Here is a 10,279-nt window from a genome sequence, read left to right on the forward strand (position 1 = left end):
ACTGATTGAATAAATTTAATTAACTTGGAAAATATAAATGCAGCCTTGTGGGACTTCTTTCTGTTTCTGCCAGCTTTTAAGACACTATCACGTGACTCTCGGCTTTCGGCCCTGACTGAGACACTCTGATTGTTGCATGAGTTTCCTTTAAACGTGTGTATGCAGTCCTAAAATACACATTGTTGTATGTGTAGTGAGGTCTTACTCAGTCAAGGGAGAGTTCTTTTTTTTTTCTTTTTTCTTTTTTTTTTTTTTGAGATTTAGTCTCACTCTGTCACCCAGGCTGGAGTGCAGTGGCGCAATCTCGGCTCACAACAACCTCCACCTCCCGGGTTCAAGCAATTCTTAGCCTCCTGAGTAGCTGGGATTACAGGTGCCCGCCCGCCACCACACCCGGCTAATTTTTGTATATATGTATGTGTGTATGTATATAAGTATGTATATATGTATTTTTCTCCTGAGGCAGGAGAATCGCTTGAACCTAGGAGGCAGAAGTTACAGGGAGCCAAGATCACGCCATTGCACTCCAGCCTGGGCAACAAGAGTGAAACTCCATCTCAAAAACAAACAAACAAATGTGAGATCTGGGTGGCGATACAGATCCAAACCGTGTTGACGGCCATCCTAATAGGCATGAGGTGATATTTCATGGTTTTGATTCGTGTTTCCCTGATGATTGGTGATGTTGGGCATCTTTTTCTCTACCTGTTGGCTATTTGTATGTCTTCTTTGGAGAAATATCTATTCAAGTGCTTTGCCTGTTTTTGTTATTGAGTTGTAGGAGTTCCTTATATATTTTTGGATATTAACTCCTATTAGATATATGGTTTGCAAATATTTTCTCACATTTTCTAGGTTGCCTTTTCACTCTGCTGATGGTTTTCTTTGCTGTGCAGAAACTCTTCTGTTTGGTGTAGTCCCACTTGTCTATTTTTACTTTTGTTTCCTGTGCTTTTGCTGTCACATCCAAGAAATCATTGCCAAGACCATTTGGTTTCTTAACAGTATTAAAAGCATGTTATTTTTCCTGTAGTGCAGTGCTCCTCCAAAAATTGCACTTCTATTATCCCTGCAAAAAAAAAAAAAAAGAAAATCCTTTTAATTTGGAATCAGTTTTTAATTTTAGCCAGTTTTTAAAGCTGAGTTTACAATACAGTTAGCAATGATGTCAGACATTTCACCTTTGGCAGAATGAACCTCCATATATTGATTCCAGGAATTAATTGTATGAAAGAAAAAGGGCCATTACTGGACTGAACTGCTTTTCTTTTTGAAACATCTGATGACATTATCAAACTACTGTCATTAACCATTTACTAAGTTCTGCTGCTGCTAATGGAGCCAATACAAACAGCTATCAGCAGGGCACAGTGGCTCATGCCTGTAATCCCAGCAATTTGGGAGGCCTAAATGGAAGAATCACTTGAAGCCAGGAATTTGAGACCAGCCTGGGCAACATAGCAAGACCCCCTCCCCAACCCCATTCCCTACAAAATTTTTTTAAAAATTAGCCTGGCATGGTGGCCCATGCCTGTAGCCCTAGCTACTTAGGAGGCTGAGGTAGGAGAATTGCTTGAGCACAGGAGTTCAAGGTTACAATGAGTTATGGTGTCACCACTGCACTCCAGCCTGCGCAACAGAGTGAGACCCTGTCTCTAAAAATAAAATAAAATACAAAACGGCTATTGCTTGATTTCTTGTATCTGCAGGAAAACTTAAAATAAAAAAAACAAAATTAACTTAGGCGAACAGTTATTTGGTATAAACAAAAAGTCGGCCGGGCTTGGTGGCTCATACCTATAATCCCAACACTTTGGGAGGCTGGGGTGGGAGGATCGCTTGAGTTCAGGAGTTCGAGTCTACAGCAAGCCATTTTCATGCCACTGCACTTCTGCCTGGGCAACACAGTGAGATCCTGTCTCCAAAAAAGGTCGAACTTCATGGAATGAGAAGTAAATGACAGTTGCAAAACTCAAATTGTTGTCTTTGGGAATAACTACTTAAAATAACTTCCTAAAATAAGTCCTAACTTCTGAAAGAGATGCTGATGTTTCGTCAGCAGGTCTGTGCCTTCTGGGTTTTACATGGCTAGTGTTAGGATGACAGCTCCCAGGGTGGATGGTAAATGTCAAGAAGCAATTTCACCAAACTACACATTAATCCACAACTTTCCTGATGTGTAGAAATTTACTACCTAATGGAGAATTCTAGGATGAAAATTTTCCTCAGGTTCTGAAGTTATAGCAGGTCCTCAAACAACATGGTTTTGTTCAACATCATCTCATTATAACATTTATTTATTTATTTTTGTTTTTTTGAGACAGAGTCTTGCTCTGTTGCCCAGGTTGGAGTGCAGTGGTGCAATCTTGGCTCACTGCAACCTCCACTTCCCAGCTTCAAGCAATTCTCCTGCCTCAGACTCCCGAGTAGCTGGGAATACAGGTGCCCGCCACCGTGCCCAGCTAATTTTTGTATTTTTGGTAAAGCAGGGGTTTATCATGTTGGCCAGGCTGGTCTCAAACCCCTGACCTCAGGTGATCTGCCCGCCTCAGCCTCCCAAAGTGCTGGAGTTATAGGTGTGAGCCACCATGCCCAGCCACATTATAACATTTATAAGGAAAAAAATAGATTCCTGGCTGAGGTCACTGTCCGTATGGAGTTTTGAATTCTCCCCATGTCTGTGTGGGTTTTCTCCAGGTACTCCGAATTCCTTCCACATGGCAAGAATGTACCCATTAGATTAAGCAATGTGTCTATATGGCCCTAGGATGAGTGTGTGTGTGTGTGGGGGGGGGGGGGGGGGGGGGGGGTGTGCGCGCGCACCCACATACGGGAATGGGATGGCGTCCAGTACAGAGCTGGTTCCTGCCTTGTGTCCTAAGCAGCCAGGAGTGGCTTCGGCCACCCTTGATCCTCAACTGGAATCAGTGACTTAGATGATAAATAAATGAATGTGTCTTAGTCTACTTTGTGTTTTTATAAAGGAATCCCTGAGGCTGGGTAATTTTAGAGAAAATAGATTTGTTTAGCTCACAGTTCCATGTGCTGCATAGGATGCATGGTGCTGGACTCTGCGCAGCTTCTGGTGAGGGCTTCTGTGATCTGTCAAAACACAGCAGAGAGGGTCAAAGAGGAAGCAAGCACTCATGAAGAGGGATTCATACCTGGGGGTGTGCTGACTATATCAACCCTCTCTCATCAGAACCAATCCATCCCGCTGAGAACCAATTCAGTCTCATGAGAGCCAGAACTCACTCACTACCCTGAGATCAGCCCACACCATTCATGAGGGTTCTGCCCCATGACCCCCACACCTCCCCCCAGATCCCTCCTCCACCACCACCAGCCTGGGGATCAAGTTTTAACATGAGATTTGGTGGGGCAAACAAATCATTTCCAATCATTCCAGGATGGATACAAATCATTGTCAAAGAGTACTTGTAAAGTCTGTGATAATCATACAAATGCACAGCAGTAAACAAATAAGCAGTCAGGCATGGTGGCTCACGCCGGTAATCCCAGCACTTTGGGAGGCCAAGGCTGGTGGATCACCTGAGGTGAGGAGTTCAAGACCAGCCTCGCCAACATAATGAAACCTCGTCTCTACTAAAAATACAAAAAAATTAGCCAGGTGTGGCGGCGGACGCTTGCAATCCCAGTTACTCGGGGGGTTGAGGCAGAAGAATCGCTTAAATCCGAGAGGCAGAGGTTGGGGTGAGCCGAGATCACACCATGGCCCTCGAGCCTGGGCGACAGAGTGAGACTCTATTTCAAAAATAAATAAATAAATAAAAATTAAAATTAAAATTTAGCTGGGCGTTGTGACAGGCGCCTGTAGTCCCAGCTACTCGGGAGGCTTAGGCAGGAGAATTGCTTGAACCCAGGAGGTGGAGGTTGCAGTGAGCCGCTATCATGCCACTGCACTCCAGCCTGGCCAACAAAGTGAGACTGCCTCCAAATAAATAGACAAACAAACAAATAAATAACGTGGTACAAAAGTACTCAGAGAACCCGTGGAATTTGTTCTTGCTTGTTTCTGAGCTACGTGGTGGCAGGAGGTGCTCCTGACAATTTCCACTTTGCAAATAGGTATTCCTTGATTTAACCCACCACCACCACAACCATCGTCCCTCACTGATTCACCTGAAAGTGGGGAAATAATTATCTTGCTTGTTTTTATTCATCCTTCTTAAATGTATATATAGATCACATTTATTTCAATGTTTAATATTAGAAGTGTTTGGGGTCTTTATTTAGAAGTCTGGTGATATCTAGGGGGCCAGAAATATGCCACAGGAGCTTAATTCTTGTTTACATCAATTAGCTTATGGCAAAATTAGTTAGGTTATATGTTGTTCTGCTTCAAGTCGCAGTTTCAGAGACCCTATGGAAGACGTTAAGTGATTACTTACTATACTGCTGATAGTGGCTGGTGTTGCTATTGAGAGGAATGAGTACTGATTCTGGATCCTTGTATGTGGCCTGCTTGTTCTCTCTGAAAGCTTTTAGGATTAAAAAAAAAAAAATCTATGTGTGTTTGTTTGTTTTGAGACAGTCGCCAAGGTTTGGAGTGCAGTTGTGCAATCATGGCTCGCTGCAGCTTTGACCTCCCAGGCTCAAGTGATCCTCCCACCTTAGCCTCCTGAGTAGCTGGGACTACAGACATGCACCACCACATGCAGCTAATTGGGGTGTTTTTTTTGTAGGGACAGGGTGTCACTATGTTGTCCAGGCTAGTCTCTAACTCAAGCCATCCTCCTGCCTCGGCCTCCCAAAGTGCTAGTATTACAGAAGTGAGCTACTGCAACTGGCCTGGTGTTCTTAAATTTTACAAGGTTATGACTTACTGTGGATCATTTTTCATTCTTTGTTCTAGGTGCTCAGTGGGCCTAGATCTGGGGCCATCTTCTAGTTCTTGGGAAACTATTTATTTCTGTAGTTGAGATCTCTAATTGTCTGCTGAATACATCTTTCCTTCTTTCTTAGTAACAGTATATCTCTATGCAGGATGGCAATGTGCCTCACAGCCATCTTGTTGGTAGATGAAGTCGTGTGACACAGTTCTGTCCAATGAGAGGTAAGTTGAAGTTACAGTAGACACAAATTTTCCCATCTTTTTCCTGCTTGAAACATATTTGCAGTGCATGAGATGGGAAGAGAATGGGCAGAGACCATTTTGTGTGAGGATGAGAGCAAAACTAATGATGTCTAAGCTCAAAGATAGAAATAATCTGGTTCTCTGTTGACAACATAGAGACCCTGTATCTGCTAACCACCCATTTTGTGATAAAAATAAAACCAATTATATACCTAAACCACTATTATTTGGGTTTGGGGTTCCATACAGTCAAACTCAAGTTCTGACTAACACAATTTATTTGATAATATTCCCCGTTAATTTTCTTTGTTCTTCCGTTCTGGGGTTCCTACTAGTCAAAGGTTAAACCTTCTGAATTGACCATCTAACTTTCTTTTGTTTTTCATCTTTTGTCTTTTTTTTCTAATTGTCTCTTTATCAGAATCCTCTGTTAAAATTTTTTATTTCTGTTATCCTATTCTTTGTAATTTTTTTGAATGGCTTTATTGAGATATAATTTACCTACCATACAATTCACCCATTTAAAGTATAAAATTTGGCCAGGCACAGTGGCTCATGCCTGTAATCCCAGCACGTTGGGAGGCTGACGTGGGAGGATCACTTGAGGCCAGGAGTTCAAGACCAGCCTGGCCGATATGGCGAAACCCCATCTTTACTAAAAATGCCCTCAAAAAATTAGCTGGGTGTGGTGGCATGCACCTGTAATCCCAGCTATTTGGGAGCCGAGGCACTAGAATCACTTGAACCCAGGAGGCAGAGGTTGCAATGAGCTGAGATCATGCCCCTGCACTCCAGCCTGGGTGGCAGCATGAGACTGTATCTGAAAATTAAAAAAAAAAAAAAAAAAAAGAAGTATAAAATGCAATGGTTTGTAGTATACTCACAGAGTTGTACAACTGTTCCCACACTCAGTTTTAGAATATTTTCATCACCCTAAAGAAAACCCATACCCTTTATTTACCACCCTCCAATCTCCCAATTTCCCCCAGCTCAAAACAACACTAATCTTTCCATCTCTATGGACTCGCCTTATTCTGAACATTTCATGTAAATGTGATTAAATTAGACAACATACATTCCTTTGTGGCTGGCTTCTTTCATTGAGTACCATGTTTTCAAGGCTCATTTGTGTTTTAGCACAAATCAGTACTTCATTCTTTTTATACCTGAGTAATATTCCATTGTGTGGATAATGCTACATCCTATTCTTAATTTTTAAGAATTCTTTCATATGCTCTGAATTTTTTTCCTTTTCATAGAATGCTGTAATTGTCATGGATACAGTTCTCTTCTCTTTCTGAAGATATTAATAATTGTTTTTCTGAAGTCATCTTCTTCCTGCACCATCTATTTTTTCTGGGCTCTTTTTCCTCTTTTGTTTTGATCTCTGGCCTTCTACATATTAAAGGCTTTCCTCAAATTTCTGGTGATCCTTGACCGTTCACCAAATTACTGATCAGAAGTTCAGTGTATGTGCACGAGGCTTAGCAACTGGTAGCCTCACCATGAGATGACAAAGGGAGTACCGGCTTTTTGTCTTGAGCTAACCATTCCCCCAGGTGATACAGGGAGCACCCTTGACCTTGCAGTTTATGGAATGATGGTTCCCTAGAGTTCTGCAATGCTGTCACCCTGCACAGAAAAAGCAGTGAGCTAGTGTGCCATCTCGGGGGTGGAGTGGGGACAATGGCCCGTCATATGTGACTTCTGAGAGCCTTACTCATTTCAGAAATGCCTTGTTTCCTTGCCCTCTGTGATGCCTCACATCTCCTGAATCAGGACATCTCTGGTTTGCCGTCTTCAGAGAGCAAATCTTCTGTCACCTGCCGGGTGGTAGCGCAGTGACAGCCTCTGGCTGTGTGGAGTGAGGAGGAAGATCTGAGGTCCAGCTCCTTCTTACACAGACATTGGATGAATTCTCTCGTTTTCAGCCCCATCCTGATCCCCTGAATTCAGAGATGTCTAGTGCTTCCAGTTTCTGAGACTTTTGAGGATTCATAGTGGATTCAATTCATTTATTTATTTATTATTTATTTGTATTTATTTTTTTGAGACGGAGTCTTGCTCCATCGCCCAGGCTGGAGTGCTGTAGCGCCATTTTGGCTCACCGCAACCTGTAACTCCCGGATTCAAGTGATTCTCCTGTCTCAGCCTCCCGAGAAGCTGGGATTACAGGTGCCCACCACCACACCAGTCTAATTTTTTTTGTATGTTTAGTAGAGATGGAGTTTCACCATGTTGGCCAGGCTGGTTTCAAACTCCTGACCTGAAGTGATCTGCCCGCCTCGGCCTCCCAAAGTGCTAGGATTATAGGGGTGAGCCACCACCCCAGGCTGGATTCAAATTATCTTTTATTGGCTTCTTCAGGTATAGACCCTCAGCAGAATGGAGAAAGCTGACGTTAAATTCGATGTCTTTTGTCCAAACAACTTATGTCTTCCAAAATATTGTTGACACTTTTTGCATCTCCACTGCCATTTGCTTCTTCCTATTTTATTCCTTCATGGCTGAGTGGGTTTGAAGAGGGAGTGGAGCGGATGGCATATATTCAACCTATAGAGTTAATTGCGAGTCGACAGCTCCCAGGGAGAAGGCAAGCGCAGGTGTGCCCTTAGTAGCATGTATCAGGAGAATCCTCAGACTGGAGACCACAGTGGCTGTGAACTTAAAAAAATAGAATATCAAATTGTGAAGAAAATCATTCATCTACTTCACAGTTTTATCTAGTGATGACTCAGCCAAAAGAAACAAATATTTAAAACAATTACCAAGTTTCCTCTTGAGTGACCAATAAAGCAGCTGCATGTAATTACAACAATACAAGACATCCCCCATCCACTTAGACCTATCAGATTCCCAGGCTACTGTCTTTCCAGACCACTGTCTTTCTGTTACCCTATGCTGCTGCTGCTGATTGCCGACACTTACATAGTGCTTTGTACGTCCAAGCACTATACATTTTTTAACACTTTAATCCTCACAATCATCGTTTTCTACAGTTACTATTATTACAGGAGGATAATATAGTTGGCCCTCTCTGTGCGTTCTGCATCTGTGGACTCAACCAACCTCAGATTGGAAATATTCAGGAAAAAATCTGCATCTGTACTAAACATGTACAGATTTTATTCCTTCTCATTATTCCCTAGACAATACAGTATAGCAACTCTTTACGTAGTATATGCATTGTTTTCGGTATCATAAGTAATCTAGAGATGATTTAAAGTATAGGAGTATAGTAAGTTATATGCAAATTCTATACCATTTTATCAGGAACTTGAACATCTGTGGGTTTTGGTTTCTGCAGGGGGTTCTGGAAACAATCCCCCACAGATACTGAGGGACAACTGTTGTATGGCATAAAGCACTTACGTAACCTGCTCAAGTTCACACAGCTAGAACAGTTCAAATAGAATTAATGGTTAATAGTGCAAATAGAATAGAATGGGTCAAAGCCAGGATTTGACCCAAGGATGACCTTCTCTAGTCTTCGCTCTTATAAATGCGCTATAGCACTTTGGGAGGCTGAAGTCGGTGGATCACCTGAGGTTAGGAGTTCAAGACCAGCCTGGACAACATGGTGAAACCCCCGTTTCTACTAAAAATACAAAAATTAGCCGGGCCTGGTGGCACGCACCTGTAATCCCAGCTACTCAGGAGGTTGAGGCAGGAGAATTGCTTAAGCTCGGGAGGCAGAGGTTGCAGTGAGCCAAGATTGTGCCACTGCACTCCAGCCTGGGCAAAAGAGCAAGACTTCATCTCAAATAAATAAATAAATAAATAAATAAATGCAATGTAGATAACAATAATTGAATTTATTTATCACCCTACACTTTCAAGAGCATTTCACCTGATCTCATTGATTTTATAGTCCCATTTTACTGTTGAGAACACTGAAAGTCCATTTGACTTATCCGAGATCTGCAGTTTACCTTACTGTTTTACCTAGCGATAACACTGATGCCCTTTGTTTTTAAGGTTTATAGTACTTTGCAGCCCTAAGCTCAGCCCTTTCACTGGTTCATTTTGATGATTATGAAAATTCATTTCCATAGGATGCCAAGAAGAGGAGGCATTATAAAGGCAATAGACATATTCAAGAGCAGATTGTGAGTTGTTGGTTAAAACTCAGAAGGTATTTTCCCATAGAAATAATGTGAGTCATGGTCAGTAGGTGTGTAGGCTAGCCCACAAATGCTAGGATGTGCCTTACTGTTACCAGAGTAACCGCAGCTCTCCAGGGCCTGGGGTGGAGAGGAACTCAGGTACGGAGGGAGGACCCAGTGGTGGCGGCAGCCCCTCCCACTGGAGGTGGAGGGAGCCTGGGAGGGGCTGCGGAATGGTCAAGGATAAGCTGAGGGTTTATAAAGTGTGGACCTGCCGGCATGTTTTTTTCTTCTTCTTCTTCTTTTTTTGAGACAGGCTCTCACTCTGTCACCAGGCTGGAGTGCAGTGGCATAATCTCGGCTCACTGCAACCTCCGCCTCCCAGGTTCAAGTGATTCTCCTGCCTCAGTCTCCCAAGTAGCTGGGACTACAGGCATGCATCACCACGCCCAGCTAATTTGTGTATTTTTAGTAGAGACGGGGTTTCACCATGTTGTCCAGGATGATCTCGATCTCTTGACCTCGTGATCCGCCTACCTCGGCCTCCCAAAGTGCTGGGATTACAGGCGTAAGCCACCACGTGTGGCACATTTGCCATTTAATCAAAGAGACTTCCTGGAATAAAAGACACTCCACATCTAAGGAACATGATGGGAACCTTAGATTCTACACTTAACGAGGTGGAGAGAGTTGAATAGCAGGCCCAAGGCCAGCTGAGAGCCATTTGCAGAGGGAACATCATGTCTAAATAAAGCCGATTTCCCCAAGAAATACAGAGCCTTTCCCTCCAGTCATTAGGTTCCTAGCTTCACTGTTTTGTTTTTGTTTTGTTTTGTTTGTTTTTTGAGAGGGAGTCTCACTCTGTGGCCCAGGCTGGAGTGCAGTAGTGTGATCTCAGCTCACTGCAACCTCCACCTCTGGCATTCAAGCGATTCTCCTGCCTTAGCCTCCAGAGTAACTAGGATTACAGGCATGCGCCACCACACCCAGCTAAATTTTTTTGTATTTTTAGTAGAGATGGGGTTTCATCATATTGGCCAGGCTGGTCTCAAACTCCTAACCTCAAGTGATCCGC

The 10,279-nt window shown here is 43.0% G+C and overlaps 1 long non-coding RNA gene across 1 annotated transcript; it reads right to left on the reverse strand.

The window, feature by feature from the left end:
- Nucleotides 1-979: 979 nt before the first annotated feature.
- On the reverse strand, nucleotides 980-5,060 carry LOC108526398 (uncharacterized). Its single transcript, XR_001884511.1, has 3 exons — nucleotides 4,848-5,060; nucleotides 3,035-3,102; nucleotides 980-1,069 (listed from the first exon to the last, which is right to left on the reverse strand). It is a non-coding gene; the product is annotated as an uncharacterized LOC108526398 (long non-coding RNA).
- Nucleotides 5,061-10,279: the final 5,219 nt, after the last annotated feature.

The sequence above is a fragment of the Rhinopithecus bieti genome, unplaced genomic scaffold, assembly GCF_001698545.2.
Source record: "Rhinopithecus bieti isolate Rb0 unplaced genomic scaffold, ASM169854v2 scaffold_2554, whole genome shotgun sequence".
Lineage (NCBI taxonomy): Eukaryota > Metazoa > Chordata > Mammalia > Primates > Cercopithecidae > Rhinopithecus > Rhinopithecus bieti.